The sequence below is a fragment of the Juglans microcarpa x Juglans regia genome, chromosome 6S (genome assembly GCF_004785595.1).
Source record: "Juglans microcarpa x Juglans regia isolate MS1-56 chromosome 6S, Jm3101_v1.0, whole genome shotgun sequence".
NCBI classification, from domain to species: Eukaryota; Viridiplantae; Streptophyta; class Magnoliopsida; order Fagales; family Juglandaceae; genus Juglans; species Juglans microcarpa x Juglans regia.
This window is the reverse complement of record NC_054605.1, coordinates 5,789,603-5,807,934: the sequence shown is the minus strand read 5'-3', so window position 1 is coordinate 5,807,934 and position 18,332 is coordinate 5,789,603. Positions and strand designations below refer to the sequence as shown.

At 37.8% G+C, this 18,332-nt stretch overlaps 1 non-coding gene across 1 annotated transcript; it reads right to left on the bottom strand.

Annotated features, from left to right (window-relative positions):
• Nucleotides 1–1,030: 1,030 nt before the first annotated feature.
• Nucleotides 1,031–1,140, bottom strand: LOC121238011. The gene has a single exon (XR_005935057.1). It is a non-coding gene; the product is annotated as a small nucleolar RNA R71 (small nucleolar RNA).
• Nucleotides 1,141–18,332: the final 17,192 nt, after the last annotated feature.

Genomic DNA, 18,332 nt, shown 5'->3' with positions numbered 1-18,332 from the left:
CTTTCCAAATCATTAGGAATCGTATCAATCCAATATTTGAGCAGAATATTATGATCAAAATACTAAAGTATATACAGGCTATCTTCTAGCGAATTACTCTCAAACTCCATCATTATCCTTATTTGAAGAGTCCTACACTCTTTGAAAGTTTTTAGGTTGTTCCAACGTCTTGGACACTTGAAGTTCCTTTTAATTTGACTGGGTTTGGACTTGCTCTTTTATAGACTCAGAAATTAAATATAAAAATCTGTTCAGGAGTATTGAAAATAGAAAATCAATTCAAGAATACACATTAATTCCTATGATTTCTATTCACATTTTAAAATTTTAGTCCAATATTAGGGTATTTGGAGTACACTTTCATACACTCATCAGGCGTCGTTGCTGGGGGAGACAGTGGAAGAATCGATATAAGTAATTTATTTTAGCAGTTTTTAAAGGCGGTAACTTGTTCTCTCTTTTAGCTTGATGCATTATTTTTTTTCCTTCCTTTTCGTCGTATTTTTAGTTTTTAGTATTATTTTTTTTAATGTTTTTTCCTTACATGCACAGATATAGACTCCTTTGGTAGATTTGCTTATAGACCTGTGCTAGAGTCAAAATCAAAATTTTTTAAATCATTTACTTGGAAATCCATCTAATCCCAAAGAAATGAGTGAACATGAAAATCAACCCACTAGAACTCTTTAGGATTACCTTCACCTTACATGCACTGTCACACCATCATGCATCATGTTTCCAGCCAATACTCATCAACTTGATTTTAAGATAAGGATGATACAACTACTTCCCACCTTTCATGGTTTACAGAATGAAAATCCTTATTTGCACATTAGGGAGTTTGAGGAAGTAGTTGCAACTTTCCATAGTCATAATGCTACAGATGATGTTGTGAGACGTAAGTTCCTTCCTTTATCTTTGAAGGATAGAGCGAAGAGCTTTTTGTAATTACTAAGGCCACGATCAATAGGATCATGGAATGAGATGACACAAGTCTTCTTTAACAAATACTTTCCCCAGCATAAGACCAATACTTTGAAGAGGCAGATCTCCACCTTTGCACAAAAGGATAGTGAGACTTTGTATCAGGCTTAGGAGAGGCTTAATGAGTTGTTGAGTATGTGTCCTCACCATGGGTATCAGAACTGGCACTTAGTTAGTTATTTCTATGGGGGTCTTACAACTAGAGAGTGTCAATTCATAGAGGTGATGTGTAATTGTGAGTTTTTACAGAAAATCCTGATGAGGCCATAGAATATCTCAATGAGCTTGCTGAAAAGCTCACACTTGGACCGGACCTAGTGCTACCGAGAGTATAGGTCACGACCTACTGGAAATCCAAATGGTGGTGGAAGTTACCATCTTAGGGAAGATGATAACCTAAAAGCTAAGGAGAAGATGCTTACTAGGGAGTTAGATGTGTTAAAAACTAAGGATTTAAAGCCAACATACATGGCTACTCTTCTAGAGTCCTTTGGACTGTGTTTTGTGTGTGGTGGGGTAGATCACCTAGCTCAAGAGTGCCCCACATTTGCTGAAATGAAGAGAATGTATGAGGAACAATGTAATGCTGTAGGTATGTATAAGAAGCCTTTTGCACCTTTATCTGATACCTACAATCCTGGGTGGCGTAATCACCCTAATTTTAATTGGAAATTTGAAAACCAGCAGCCTGCACGACCACCTAGCGCTTATCCTACACCGTATCATGCATCTTCCTCTTCTTGAAACTCCTTAGAAGATACTTTGCATGCTTTTATTGAGGTATAGGGTAAAACTAATCAAAAGTTTGAATTTTTGATTATACAAGTTGTTGAAGAAAACAAGGAGATAAAGAGCCATGTATCCAAGTTGATGAGCTCTTTGAGTGTGAATGAGCGTGGCAAGTTCCCTTCTCAATCTCAATCCACACCCCAAGGTCAACATATGGCTCAAGAAAATTTGAAGGAAGTCAATGCCATTGTGACACGAAGTGGTAAGTCCTTACACTTCCCAACAACTGATAACCCAGAGGATGTTGAAGAGGAACAAAGCAATAATAGTGCCAAGTTGCCCAAGGAAGCCATCAAGAGCCCAGTTAAGGTACCATTTCCTCAAGCTTTAAAATTTGGTATGCGAGCTTTAGATTCTAGCAATGAAATCTTGGAGAACCTCTGGCAAGTAAATATCAATCTTCCTCGTTTGCATGTTATTAAATAAGTTCCTACTTATGCAAAAGTTCTCAAAGATTTGTATACAGTTAAGAAAAAGCACCATGTTAAGAAGACAACATTCCTGACAGAGCAAGTTAGTGCTCTAATTGAGCAACGAATTCTTCCTACATACAAGGATCCTGATTGTCCAACCATTGCATCTAATATTGGGAATCATGAGTTTGGGCAAGCGTTGTTAGATTTAGGAGCTAGTGTAAATTTGATGCCTTATTCTATTTATTTGCAACTTGGTTTGGGTGAAATTAAGCCCACTTATGTTGTGCTTCAATTGGCTGACCGTTCAGTTAAGAAACCGAGAGGGATAGTTGAGGATATTTTGATCCAAATTGATAAGTTTTACTACCCTGTGGATTTTTTAATTTTGGATACTCAGTCGATTGTTGAGTCTGACTCTTAAGATTCCTCTCATTGACCTTTCTTTGTTATGGCTAACACACTTATAAACTGCAGGAATGTGCTGATGAAACTATCTTTTAAAAACATCGCCATGGAGGTCAACATATTCCACATCAGTAAACAGCCCAGGGAGAATGATGAGTGCCAACAAACATAGATGATTGACGAACTCATAGACAAGGGAGTTCGCACAACTCATGATTCTGACCCCATTGAATATTTCTTTGTTAATTCTGAGTTTGATACTATTAGTGATTCATCTGATGTTGATATTTATGCTATCTTTTATGAAACTCAGGATTATGGAACATAGACTTGGCAATTGAAATTTGAGGAGTTGCCTAAGAAAAGTGAAAAACAAATTCCTCTGGTTTAAAGCATGCATTTCTTGGCCTAGGTGACACTTCACCTGTTAGTATTTCTTCAAAATTGAATGCGGTTAAGTTTAAGAGAATTTAGTCGATTGAGTTAGAGGAATTGAGAAATTATGCTTATGAGAACTCTAAAATCTGTAAGGCTAAAATGAAGGCGTTTCATGATAAAAATATTGTTAGGAAGATGTTTAAGCCTAATGACCAAGTATACTTATATGATTCTTGACTTCACAAGCACCTAGGAAAACTTCAGTCTAGGTGGATCGGCCCCTTTGTAGTGAAGCATGTTTTTGAAAATGGGGCGGTAGAAATAGAAGACCTTAGGGATGACCGAGTCTTTAAAGTAAATGGTCAACACCTTAAAATCCTTATTGGTTGACAAGTGCCTGAAGTGGAAGACATTCCACTTGCAAACACGGTCTATCAACCTTAACCATACCATGTAGGTATGTTTTTCCTATTATTATTTCTTTTCTTTTCTTTCCGTTCCTTTTCTTTCTCTTTGTTTGTTGTTGTTTTCTTTGTTTTTGGTTTGCAGGATAGTATCATTTCACCATTTCAGTTTGCTATCTCTTATGCTTACCTAGTTGCCCGCGTCACACATCATGTGTATTCTACCCCCTTCAGTTACTCTTTATTCAATTTTGATTTTTAAATATTGAGGACAATGTTTCGTTTAAGTTGGGGGGTGGTGCAAATTTTGCATTCACAAATGCTTGTTGGAACTCTGTGGCACGTTTACATGTGTCAGAATTTTTTTTAGCATCACACGTACATCCCTTCACATGTGTACTTATTCTCATGCATCGCCATCTTAGTGAATTCAACAAACTCATCTTGATCATTATGCTTAGGTATTCATAGGATATCTAATGCACTTATCTAAGTTTTGTCGTATGATGGCGGTTTGACACATGTATCTAGAGAACTCTTTTACTGAAGTCTTTATGTGTGAGTTTTGGAGAGGCTTGAGAGCCAACACATGCTGAAAATTGTGATAAGCGTTTATTGATTTCTTGAATTGGGCACTTCTATTGAGAATATCATTGTATGGTTTGTCGTATGATGGCGGATATACTTGAGATATGATGAAGGTCAATTTAGGATTAACGTTTGAGCCTTTCAAACTAACCCTTTCAATTATAGATCCCAAGTAACCAACTTTGAGCCAAGAAACACATATAACCTTTTTTTCTTCATATACCTACATTATCTATACCTCTCCATATTGGAGTATAGCCTATACACTGATTTTCTCAACCCTTGTTACTTCCAAGTGGGTACTAGATGTGGATTTATTTATTTATTTTTTTGCAAGGAATAAAAAAAAAGAGAGAGAAAAGGGAAGAACATGAGTTACAAGTGAGTGGGCTTCAAAGGCAAAAATACCAAGGCTGGGTAGAAATAACATAATATCAGGGTGACATATACTTGTTCACCAAATTGTTGAGCTAAAAATAAAAAAGTAACAAATGAAAAAAAAGACGTTATTCAATGATTTGAAAGATTGAAGAGTACATCAAGTGAGAGTTGTGATTTACTGAGATGTTCAATAAGATTCCATAGGCACGTACTTGGAAGTTTTTGAATCATTTTCCTTTTCTTGTCATATAGCCTAACCTAAGCCACATTACAACCTTTTGTTTTGACGTTCTGATCCCAAATAAGCTTGTGGAAAGAATGATTGAATTCTCATTTGTTAGTGTTCCTATCATAAGATCAATGCTTGCTTGTTCCTTGTTCATAATTACCTAAATCTCTATGTGATTGTGTGTACACCACTTCTCAACTCCACAGAGAGAGCCTTTAGACGAAACACTATTATACCCGTGTGTTATGGAGTTGAACGTTTTGCTTGAGACGTTTTTGATGTTGCATGTGTCAAGGTAAGTGGTATGATGGTTATGACTTGAAGAACACACACTCTGTGAATTGCTATAAGGGAATGATCTAATGGATTATTGGATTCCTTATATTGTTTTGATATACGAATCTAAAAAGTGTGAATTGGTGGCCAGTTTTAGTAATTTTCTTTAGCCTCTTTCATTTCTTTTGCCTAGAAATTGCTAGGGACTAGCAATAAGAAAGTTGGGGGGGGTATGATGAGTGTACGGAAATACACTCTAAATATCCTATTATTGGACTAAAATGCTAAAATGTGAATAGAAATCATAGGAATTAATGTGTACTCTTGAATTGAGTTTCTATTTACTTTGGGATGCTCCTAAGCAGGTTTTTATACTTAATTTCAGAGTTTATAAAAGAGCAAGTCAAAGTCCAGTCAAATTCAAATGTGGACTTTCAAGTGGGGCAAAACGTTGGAACAAGCTAAGAACTTTAAACGAGTGTAGGACTCTTCAAATAAGGATAATAATGGAGTTTGAGAGAAATTTGGATCAAGATAAAAAAAAAAAAAAAATCATAAAAGGAAACTGCAAGAAGTCCAAGCTTGAAATTTGCTAGGAGACAGCTTGAATATACTTTAGTATTTTGATTTTAACTTTCCGCTCACATATTAGATTGATGCGATTCTTAATGCATTGGAAAAATATCTTAAAGGGATACAAATTTGTCTCTAATAAGGATTTCTAAATTCAAACTTCTGAAGCCTGTATGTCGCTGCCAAGACGAGTCCTAAAATTTTGTCAATTTTTTATGCAGGAGTCAAGACATTAGGGTTTCTTTCCTATCCTATATAAGCATATCATTAGCACGAAATTGAGTGTTTTTTTGGAGGAGAGACGGTTCAGTTCTGAAGAGAGGAGAAAAATACTATTTTTATTTATTTTTAATTCTTCCATGGAGATCTAAATCTTGGGTAAAGCCTAGGGCGAAAATTGATTGGTGAAAATACTTTGACTTTATTTCAATTCATAGATTAAGCTTTATTGTTTAAGATTCTAAGATTCAATTCTTTATTTATTTTGGATATTATAAGTTTGAAACAATTATATTAAATCTTTCTATGGTTTGATTTTGTTGAGCTATATGATTATGAATATACTGTAACTTAAATAGGCTTTTCATGCCATTGATGTGATCTTTTGCTGCAATTTTGTTTGTGAACATAGTGTCGTCTTTAGATCTAATATCCATTTTTATACTTGAAAACTGTGGTTTGTAAAGGGAGAATAGATTCTAGAATTAAATTTGAGAAAGTAGATGAATATAATGTCATATATTCTAATTAGGAATTTGGTGCTATAATTCTTAATTGTGTATATAGTTTGAATTGAAAAAGTCAGAGTATTGGATCCTGTTGATGGAAGCCCAAAGCTTTATTTACCTTTTTCTCAGTGCCGTAATCTCATTTTAATTAGGTGCTTTTGGTAGAATTTTCAGATTCTTGTCATATTGTAATTTGATCTTTTTTTTTAAGCTTGTGTCTTGTTGTGTCTTTCAACTCTCTGTGGATCGACACACTGAACTATACTATAATACCGCGTACTAGTTTGGGCGTAATCAAGGACAAACCACAAAAATGTTGGGCTCAAGGGCAAAACAGTCCAAGGATAATGCACAAAACCAATTGATGCAAGGTTTGAGCTTGTTATGTCACTTTTTTTAATAACATGTGGGGTGGTTTAGATAGGGTATTAACAGGTCTAATCATGGTTTAATGGAGTGCCACAAGAACGCTCCAAGAACATGTGTGAGGAATTTGCTCCCTGACTAAGGAGTGCTTTCACGCGTACGTACATGGCTAATGTAGGGGGATCCCAACCCCTTCCACGAAACCCAGTCTGATAGAGGACGTTTGTGGAATTATTGCTAAATACGCCTCAGGCTATCCTTGTGGATGGCGAAGTTTTTGTACATTTTACGAAGGAAGAATTGGATCGGTCTGCTGTTCCGTTTCGATTTTCTTTGGTCTTGAAGTTTTTGTGGCAAATGCCTTATCTGGATCATATTAGAGGATTCATACATAGCCGATGGAGCCTTTTGACGCAGCCAGCCGTGTCTGTGATGCGCAGGCCACGAAATGTCTTTGTAAGGTTCTCAAATGAAGACAATTTCTTGAAAGCCATTTCACGTGAAAGTTGCGACATTGAAGGGGCTGCATACTGGGCCTTTCAATGGACGATAGAGTTTAAAGAGGATGAGGAACTGGTGCAGGTACCTGTGTGGATTATGCTCCCTAGTCTCCCTCCAAACCTATATCAAGAATCATATCTAAGGAATATAGTGGCTCCAATTGGAATATTTTTTCGTAGGGATAATGCAACACGGTGAGCGACTAGAACTGATGGTGCAAGAGTTTGCGTGCTGATGAACATTGATCAAGATCCAATATCTGCTTTTTGGATTGGAACGCCACAACACCCTACTAGTATTTTTCAAGAGGTGGAGTATGAAACTTTGCCAGCATTTTGTTCTTGCTGTAAAGTGCAAGGACACAATGTGAAAACGTGTAAGACTAAGCTCAAGGAAGGGAAAGAACCCAAGAATGTGAGGACTATGAAATTGAATAGAGTTTGGATTCCTAAGGAGAAGGAGGATGAGGTCAATGCCATGAAAGATCCGCCAGGTAAGACTATCGACTCTTCCTCTGTTTGGTTAATCAAAATTTAGAGGCCAATGATCAGACGTTAAAAGATGGAAGTAATGAAGGGGTGGTGCCTTTAGAAGCTGAGATTGATAAGGAAGAAACTGAGATTGCTGAGGAAGAAGCTGAGCCTTTGGTGCATAAGAAAGATTTGACAGTGGTTGCAGAATCAAGTGGAGCTCAATCTGCTAGAGAATTGGCTTTGGTTATGGGCGATGACCAGATTTTGCAGCCTGTGGTTATGTCTCTTATGGATGGACTGGAAGAAATTCTAAGGTGCAAACAGGAGGTACACGGGTTCTTAGTTTGGAGGATTTGCAGCTGGTGATTTTTGACCAAGATCATATTGGTATGGAATCAAAGTCTGAAGATGAGGCTGAGTTGGCGCATCCAGCAAAGGAGAAGGACGGCAGTTCTGATTCTGAATTAACGAGATAGAAGGTAATTCCTAAAAGAATGCTAAGAAGTTCAAAAAAGGTTCCAAGCAGACCCGCTAAACATATTCAATAATGAACAAAATTATGTTTTGGAATATAAGAGGAATTGGCACTTCGAAAAAGAGATTACAAACGTTGGTTCAGGCACATAAGCCTTCTATTCTATTTCTGGCAGAGCCATTCAGGGATGATAGTCAACTGAGTTATTGGAGTAATTATTTTTCGTTTAGTGAATGTCTCTCTAATGCGGACAAGGTTGGTAAAATTTGGTGTTTCTGGATTGCTGGGTTACGGGTGGATGTCATGGGAGGATCGAATCAGCATATTTCGTTGATGATTAATTCAATTGTTTTGACCTCAGCTGAATATGCAAGATGCCGGTATTTAGATAGGCGGGTTTTATGGGAGGATTTGCTTGCTATCAATACTTTGCAGTTGCCTCATGTGATTTTGGGGGATTTTAAAATAATGCGGAATGATAGTGAAAGACGTGGTGGTTGTCCGAGTTTGCTCACGGTAATGAACGACTTCTGTTCGTTTATTGATAATGGTGGATTGGTGGAGATGCCGTTTTTAGGGAACAAATATTCATGGTGCAATGGGTAATCGGGGATGGCTCGCTCATGGGCACAGCTGGACAAAGCTTTATGCAATCTCAAATTCTTGGAGCTTTTTCCTTCGGTTCATAATCACTATCTGCCCAGGAGGTCTTCAGATCACTCTCCCATGCTCTTGGGTCTTTCGAATTCTTCAACCAGGTATGGTCCTACTTCATTCAAATTTCATTTTATATGGACTACACATGTGGATTTTTGGCGTTGGGTGTCGAGTTCTTGGGAGGGACAGGTTTATGGAACTTGTTTGTGGAAGTTAGCAGAAAAATTGAAGCGACTAAAATAGGTACTTAGAACGTGGAACAAGGAGATATTTGGTTGGACTGGCCGACATATTAAAGACTTAGAAATGAAAGTGGAAGAAGGTGAAGCTAGTTTGCAAGAGAGGTTTATAGAAGATGTTGAAATGGATGTTTTAGCAAATAAGATGGAGCTGGATGTCTGGTTAAAAAGGGAGGAAGCTCGTCTTGCTCAACAGTTTAAGCAAGATTGGATTTTACAGGGTGAAACGTCATCTTCTTTCTTTAAAGCTTTACAATCCAGGAATCATAATGTGGTAATGGAAATGAAAATGACTGATGGTCGCGTACTTAGTACTCCGAAAGCCATTCATGAGGAGGCTTGTGTATATTTTGAGGATTTTCTAAAGGCAAATCAGTCGAGTTCATTGCCAAATTTGGCTGATTTAATTTCTGGTGAAGTGTCGAAAGAGGAGAATAATATTTTTGGTAGTTCTCCTTCGCTGGAGGAAGTAAAAAATACTCTTTTTTTCTATTCCTAAGGATAGTAGTCCTGGTCCAGATGGCTTTGGTTCGAGGTTCTATCAACATTGTTGGTCTTTAGTGAAAGATGATTTATTTGAAGCAATTACGGATTTTTTTAGCGGGACTGAACTTCCAAGGTTTTACACTGCCTCTTATATTGTTCTACTTCCTAAAATTCAGAATCCAACATCATTTGGGAATTTTAGGCCGATCAGTCTTTGTTCCGTGGTTTATAAAATATGCTCTAAGATTCTAGTGAACCGTTTTTCAGTGCTCTTTAGCAGAATAATTTCAAAGGAACAAGGAGCTTTCTTCCAGGTAGAAGTATTTTTGAAAATATTAGTCTCACTCAAGAGCTTATTCATGATATTAATAAAAAAATCCGAGGAGGTAATATATTGATGAAAATTGACTTTGCTAAAGCCTATGATACGATTAATTGGGAGTTTTTATTTTGTGTACTGGAAGGCTTTGGTTTCTCTCTGAAAATTCGACAGCTCCTGAGGCAATGTGTTACTACACCTTGGTATTCGATTGTAATGAATGGCACTACAAAGGGGTTTTTTAAGGGTGGAAGGGGTTTACGACAAGGTGATCCTTTGTCCTCGTACTTATTCATTTTAGTGGAGGAAGTACTTTCCCGTTTGATTAAGAAGAAGTATGAAGAAGGAAGAGTAAAGTGTTATTCTCATCCGAGACATAGTCTTATAGTTTCACATTTATTATATGCTGATGATATGATAATTTTTTCGAATGGTGGGAAATCTTCTATTTTGGAAATAGTTGGTATTTTGAGTACTTGTGCTTCATGGTCGGGACAACAGGTAAACAATGCCAAATCTCATATTTTTTTCTTTAAGCATATTAATAGTGCTAGACGAAGGCATATCTTATCTATCACTTAGTTCTCGGAAGGGGTGTTTCCTTTTAAGTATTTAGGGGTTCCAATTGTATTAGGAAGATTGAAGTCATTACATTTCCAGGATATTGTTCAAAGAATTCGTAATCGGATTGAAGGTTGGAAAATAAATTTCCTTTTCGCTGGGGCGAGATTGATTCTTTTAAAACAAGTATTGTCGAGTATGCCAATCCATCTCCTTTCAGAGCTGCATGTTCTGAAAATTGTGTATACCCGGATTAATAAGATCTTGAGTACCTTTTTTTGGGGTTCGGTTAATGGGAATCCTAAGAAAAAGTGGATTAAATGGGAGAAGCTTTGTAGTCTGGTGGATGAGGGAGGGCTTGGGTTGAGGAAGTTAAGTGATGTTCAAAGGTCGTGACATTCTAAATTTGCCTGGAATCTCCTATGCTCTAATTCTATTTGGCAAAAGTATTTTTCTGCAAGATATATGCATGGTGTGCATCCGTTGGATATTAACGCAACAAGAGGAACCCGATTCTAGAAATCTGTAGCTAAGGAATTGCCGTTTGTTCTCTTGCATTCTAAGTGGAGAATTCGTGAGGGGAATGCTTATTTTTGGATGGATAAGTGGATGAATTTTGGTCCTTTGAGGGAGAGTTGCACGATTGTGGGTGATTTGAATTTGAAAGTGAATCAGGTTATGTTGAATAATAGCTGGGATTTGAATTCTTTGGAACAATTAGTAGGGTCTGGAAAAGCTGTAGAAATTGCTAATGAAATTAAGGGTCAAAGGTTAGGAGAAGATAAGCTCATCTGGATGGGTAATTCGGATGGTTCATTTACGTCTAGGAGTGCCTGGAGTCTTGTTCGGGACAGCAACAATAAATATGAATGGACAGACTGGATATGGAATGTTGCTATTTCTAAAAAGTTTTCTGTGTTTATGTGGAAGGCCATGAACATAAGTTTGAGCGTGGATGACCGAATAAGGAATTTGGGAGTGCCTTTAGTGTCCAAGTGTGAGTGTTGTCAACAAGGTGCCATAGAGGAGATTGATCATGTGCTGTATAGTGGGTACATTGCGGCTGTCATTTGGAAATTCAGTTCAAATATGTTGGGTATTCCGTTTGTCCCAAATCGGTCTTGGAAAGCAACAATGGAGGTTTGGTTTTGGAGAGCATCAAAATCATCACAACTTGGTACACTAATCGGATTTGTTCCAGTGATAATTTTCTGGAATTTATGGAAGTGGAGATGTATAGCCAGGATGGAAGGTGAGAAAGAAAAGGTTCATGTTTTATGGAGATGGGTTAAGTATTGGATTCATTAGGTTGGTATTAAAATCAGTAAGGCTTCTCGTTTAGTGGATAATGATTTTAAGGTGTTAAATTCTTTGAATTTACCTATTATTGCAAGAAAGAAGGAAGTTTTGAAGGTAGTTAGATGGGAAAAGCCAAATAGAGGGTGGTTTAAAATGAATGTGGATGGTAGGAGCCGAAATAATCCTGGAATGTTGGGTACGGGAGGAGTAGTCAGGAATGAATTCGGGTATGTGGTATATGCTTTCTCTGAGTCATATGGGCATGGGAGTAATAATCTTGTGGAAGTTATGGCTCTATGGTCAGGTCTTAAACATTCTAAGCAATGGGGGTTCAATAATCTTGTCATTGAGATGGATTCTTTAATAGTAGTGAATTGGATTAAGAATGGAAGATGTACACTTTGGTATCTAGAGGATTTTCGGGAAGAAATAGTTGGAATATTGGGAGAGATAAATTTTGATGTCATTCATATATTTATCGGGAAGGAAATATGGCTACCGATTTTTTGGCACGTCTAGGAAGTAGTGGTGTTTCACATGTGTGGGTAGGTCAAACGGAGCTTCCACATTTGCTGAAAGGGATCATCAGAACAGATGCATGTGGTCTACCTCAGATTCGAAAGTGCTAATTGTAAATTTAGAATGTAATATTTGGTAGTGTAATTTGTTTTGTTGTTTGGTCTTTTTTTGTATTTTTCTTTTAAGGACTTGGGTTTTATTGTCTTTATTTTTCAATTTTTTGTGAATGCCAAGTACAGTGATTGTTACCACGGTTTTCCTCCGCTACAAGTGAGGGCTCATTAATAAATTTGGGTAGGGGTCACTATTGGACATGTGACTACCTTCTCATTAATAATAAAAAAAAGAGAGTATTAATTCAAGAAAATTTGAATTAAATGGTTTAAGAAAAGATCAAACACAATTAGGCTTCAAAACATGGCTTAAAGTTCACTAACCTGAAGTATGATAGTTAATGGTCTTAGCCAATTTTTAAAACTTAATTTAGGTACTTAGGGTATGATTTGGGTTTAAGGAAACCAACAGTATGGTGTATTGGGCTTTTGGTCTTGAAAGATGAAATAAACCCGAACATGGCTTTAGGCCTTGTGGGCTTGAAAAGGACCAAGTTTGTGGGTTCATGGCTTATGGGCTCTTGGGCTTAAATGAGACGAGCCTCATTTCCAGATTTGTAAGGTTAAAAGGAAGCCTCAAAATCCACTAAAATGGGCTAGAAAAGATTTGACTTAGCCAAATTGGGCCATGACTCCATTCTATACCAAGTTTGGCCCAAAGGCCATATTCCTTCCTTATGCTTGGGCCAAAACTAGTCTTGATTTCCTAAGGGCTTGATTCAAGTCTTGTTGGATTAGGCCCATGAATGCTCTAAGGTCCTAAAAAGCCTCACTAAAATCACTATCGGGCTTGCCTCTCAAATCCTTAACTTAATGATGCTAAGTACCAAAATTAAGGCTAACCTCACTATCAACCTTAATATAAGTAACTAATCCATAATTAAAAGCCTAATATAGAGTGCTTAAAGGTTAATCTAATGATTAATTAGGCGGGGTGTTACAGTATGTAGCCATCCTGTGAGTAACACCAGGCCGAGGGAATCTGCTCCACCGATGGGAATTTGCCAAAAACTGTCAATCCTGTCACTAATACTGTGGTTCCACTCTCTTCTATTACACCATGTGTATTTTTGGCCTTTGAATCCCAAGTCTCTCAACACACAGTCATTCACCACCTCTTTGAAATTAGTTACTTGTCTCTCAAGCAAAGCCCTACCACCCCATTTTTCATGTTGGTGTAAGACATAATTGAAGTCACCAAAACCAGCCACGCATCTCCACCCCTTCTACATAAGGATGCTCAATTCCTAGGTTTTGAATCTTAGGTTCGTTTTAGGGTACCCATAAATACCCGCCAAAAACTACTCCCCCTTATTCGGACCATCATCCTTAATACATGCATCAATATGACAATTTGAATAATTTAATATTGCAAGATTCATTTCCTTCCCCTGTAATAGAGCAATCCCCCCTTTTCTACCTCTACAATCAACTACTAAACAATTTATAAAACCAAGCTTGTACTTACAAGTTTCAAATTCGTGAACCTTGAGTCTGGTTTCTTGCAAGAACAAGATATCAACTCATGATTTTCATGGTTCCTAGCAGGGCTGAGCACCAGCCACAACCGATATATTCTGACTTTCCTCCACCATTTCATCCTCTAGCTCCCTTTGGTAGTTAGCCCTTTTTTCATGTCTTCCATGGCCTTCCTTCTACCCCTTCGACTCCTTTCATTTTTTAGGAGGTATTGTCCATTGTGGGTTCAGAGCTTGTGCCTGTGTCGTTTCAGCCATAAACAACATGCATTTCCACTTTCTACTCGTTAGGCCATCTGGTTTATGGGGGCCTAGTTCATTTGGGTTTGCATCATAATTGCATCAGTTTGTCGGTTAGGCCCGTCATTAGTTGCACCATGAACTCCAGGCCCATTGGGTACACCCTGAAGGCCTTTCTTCTGCCCATCTAGTAACGAGATTCCATTGTCATCTTCTTCGTCCCTCTCCTACGAAAAAGTCGCTTCCCTCTCTTTTTGAATAACAAAATCCCAATCCCCTGAAAACACTCTCCCATTATCCTTTATCTGCATAATCATCACCAAAGATTCTCCTTCATATCTCGAGTCCCTCTCTTTAGCCTTGGGGATCTCCAAAATTTTAGCATTTTGGTGATTGGGTTTCTGAAAATCAATCCCAGGATTTTCGCCGCTATCCATCAAAATTTCTGCTTCCTTCTTTCTGTCACCGAGTTTCTATTGGAGAAGAGTGCTCGATATCTCTATTCTGATCTCTTCATTCCTGACTTCTACCACCCTGGTTTCCAGCTCACATCCATTGCCGATAAGGGAAATCCTTTGTCTCATAGTTCTTTTGCTCTTTTTGCCAAAGCTCGTAGTCCTCATGCCCATGCCTAGTTTTTCACAACAATAGCAGAAATTTGGAAGCCTTTTGTACGAGAACCGAGCCCATATAGGCTCAGCCGAACAAATGTTGATATTTTTACCCCTTAACAGGGGCTTCGTAATGTCAATACAAACACGGACTCATGTATTCACCCCATGCCATTTCACCCTTCTCAAGATCAACTTCCTCCACCCTACCAATCTTTTTGCCAATAAGATTACCAATGTATTCGTTCTTGGCAATAATCGGTTAAGTCATGAAGTCGCACCTAGAACAGGGCTTTTGTCAATTTGATTTGATGAAGTTGTTGGCTCCCATCAACCTCCTGTAATAGCACCAGATGTTTTTCAAAAGACCAAGGCCATCACGAATAACACGATCCTTATCTCGCCGATCTTCAAATTCAATGAGAGTTAGTGATGTATTCAGATCTTTAAATCGTATATCTCTTGCTGGCCTCCATGCTTTCTTCATTGTCACCTTGAAGGCATCCCTGTTATAGTGTCTCTCCGTTAGCTGCTTCACAATCAAACATTTTCCTCCACAGAAGACTGCATCTTCTAGCTTGTTTGTCTCTACAAAAATCTCCTCATTCTCTTGTTCAGTAAGAGAGAGTCTCTTGTTGTAACACACTAATGGAAGGCTCAAACCACATAGCCTATACTCTAAAAGGACTAGTCAATAATACAATTGGAGTCCCATTGGAACCTTATAAAGAGTAAGAACTTCTCATTTCCAAGCAATATGGGATCACATACACCACCTACCCTTATCCATATCATATGAGGTATCACACTTGTGTAACTCTTCTAATTTTTCCTCCATATCACCTTTCCGTTAAGCTTCGTTCAAAGGCATGCAGATGAACTGCATGAAGAGGCTTGCACAATCGGCAAGATTTTTTGCCTCTACTCGGAAGTGGCCCAGAGTGGATTGGTCGAGGGTTCATCTATTCTTAACTACATGGCTAAAATTACTTTTAAGTGCATTTAAAATATAGGAGAAGATAAATAAAATATTTTTGTTTGTAGTCATCATTATATTCTCTCAAGATTTTGTTATGATTTTAAATCAGAATTTTAAATTTTATATTTGCTTAAACTTTATGTACACATCTTTTTAATTAAAACATTATACAAATGTTGTGATTTTTGTGAAATACCTATTTCTTAAAGTTTTCACTTTATTTTTTGTTGCTTACTCTTTAATCACTTTTATTTTTTATTATCATTTTGTTAGAGGCGTTTCTAAAAAAATCCATTGAACATTTATTTCAACTTAAGTACATGCAGTTCTCGCTGCCTCCAGAAGTGGTATCCCATCTACTGTTATAGCAGAATGTTGGGCTCTACTTAGAGCTGTGACCTTGTGCCACAAACTCGGTTTGAGGTGTGTCCAATTTGAGGGTGATGCAAAATTGGTTGTCGATGCTGTTAATAGGATCTTTGTTGATTGTTCTTGGTATGGTCAACTCATTGAGGATATAAAAGGTGCTTTGATGGATTTTCAGTACTGGTCTGTTATGCATGTGAACAGACATAGAAATCGAGTAACAGATGCTGCTGCAAAGTTAGGACTAAAGTTCAATTCTGAACAAGTGTGGTTAGAGGAGGAACTTGCTGAGGTTACTCCGTTTGTTATTCTTGATAAATCATCTTGTATTCTTTGATTTATGAATGGAAGTTTCATTTAAAAAAAAAAAGAAAAAGATATTTAGCCTCTTCCAAGTTATAATCATTGCTTCGTCCGATAATATAGCTAACAAATTGGTGGTGCGTGACCAGAGATAGGACCGAGATTTTAACCTATTAATTAAAAAATAAATAAATAATTGTAATCCTATTAATTGTTTAGGGTAGAAGTTTTTTACCTCTGGCCACTTTACTCGTCTTTCATATTTTGAAGAGCATTTCTACGGAATGGCCCGATGCGTTAGCCTGAGGTGCACCTATGAATTGGCCTACGGTAACCTACCTCAGTATGCCAGCGTTTCTTTTTTTCTTTTTTTTCTATTTTTATAAAAACTCATCCATTCTAGTGCACAAAAATCTGGATTCTATCTTTTGTCCCTCTTCCAGTTTTCTCTTTTTTAGTCTAAATGGAAAGGAAAACTCAAGCCGTTTGTTAAGGTTCTGATATGGTTGGATTGTAAGCTTGTGAGGATCTGTAAGTGAATAATTAATGAAGAAGATGAATTAGAGTGCAGGATGACAATAGGCTAACATCCATATGTATGGGTGTGTATTCGAGGTCACCTAATTCCTCCATGAAAAGATAACAAGCAACTTAGAAAAATGTTCCAAAATGATCCTCCCACCATTCAGGCATGGCTTATATCAGATATATAGGAAATTTCTAGAATACCCTGTGCTATAACAGACTGAATGTAAAAACTACATTGTTTTAATGTTTTTAAAAACACTACATTACTATTTATTAAAACTGTGCCGTTTAGTGGAAATAAGCCAAAACGCATCCTTTGCCTCTTAAAGCCCACGACGTCATTTCTCCTTTCTTACTAAATGGTGCCGTTGGCTTCCCACTTGGAAGAGATATTTGAGCCTCCACAATTTTAGTTAAGAGATAAAGTCAATAAGGGACTCAGACTCCTAAGAGAGAGATGATTCAGACTCCTAATAGGAGATAGAATCATACTCCTAAAAGGAAAAGGCTTCACAACGCAAATTGGACTCTATCACTCTAAGGAAATAACCTTTATAAATAGCCTACATAAGGTAACAAATACTGAACTTGATTTACTTGCTACTTTATAAATCTACTCTCATATTGCTATACTGACTTTGGCATCAGAGACTCTAGAGGGCAATCAGTGCCGCCCCTTTATTCATCGCAGGTCATCCGTATGGTTGGTGGTGTGAAACACGTCCTTAACAGTAGCGCCCCTTTCAGTTACACCGCTAATTTTCTTTGTGCTGGCACATGGAAAATTAAATACTTTGCATTCTTTATACCTGCCTTTTACCCTGCTAGCTCATGGGTGACTACTTGCTTCCCCCTCTCCCCCCCCCCCTTCCCCGGGTGAGGGTCCATACTAGTTAGTGTATAGGTGTCTCCACTTCCTTTTGGTTAGCTAACAGTTGGTTGCACCGTGAACAAGGCTCAACCTTTTGGTTGTCTTAGGAATATTCAAGTCAACCGTGATGGAGGTAACTTCCAAAAAAAAGCAATTCTGGTAGCTGTGAAGTCTTAGAAGCCTTAGATGGCCTTGAGAATCGTCAAGTCAATAATCTACAAAATAAATTTAGAAAATTGGTCACTGGTTTTTCGTTCGGTCCCTGGTTTGTTGTTCGGTCCTTGGTTTTCTGTTTGTTTCGTGTTAAGCAGCGAGGGGCTTAGCTTGGAGAGATAGAGGGGAGAATGTACTCGACCACATTAGGTATGAGCTCGGAGCTCGATTTTGAGTTTGTTTGTTTGTGTGAATGTTTGCCTAGAGATTGTTTATTGTCAGCGAAGAGTGATTGCTTTTGTTTATTGGTTTTTTGTGTGTATTTTTGTGATTGTTTTTGCTTTTGTTGGTAGCAGTGGATTTCCAGCCCCTTGGTGTAAATTGTTGTTGTGTTCTTGTTTTGTTGTTGGTGTTCACTGGTAGTAACCCGTGCTTAAGTGATCAGGGAGCCCGTCGACTCCCTAAATCCATCTTAGACGGTTGCTAAGCCCTTTGGCCTATTCCTGAAGGTAACTCGCTCGAGACGGTTGTAGAGCCTGGTGGCTTGTTCCCGAAGGTAAGCTGCTCGAGACGGATGTAGAGCTTGGTAGCTCGTTCCCAAACGTAAACCACTCGAGACAGTTGTAGAGCCTGGTGGCTTATTC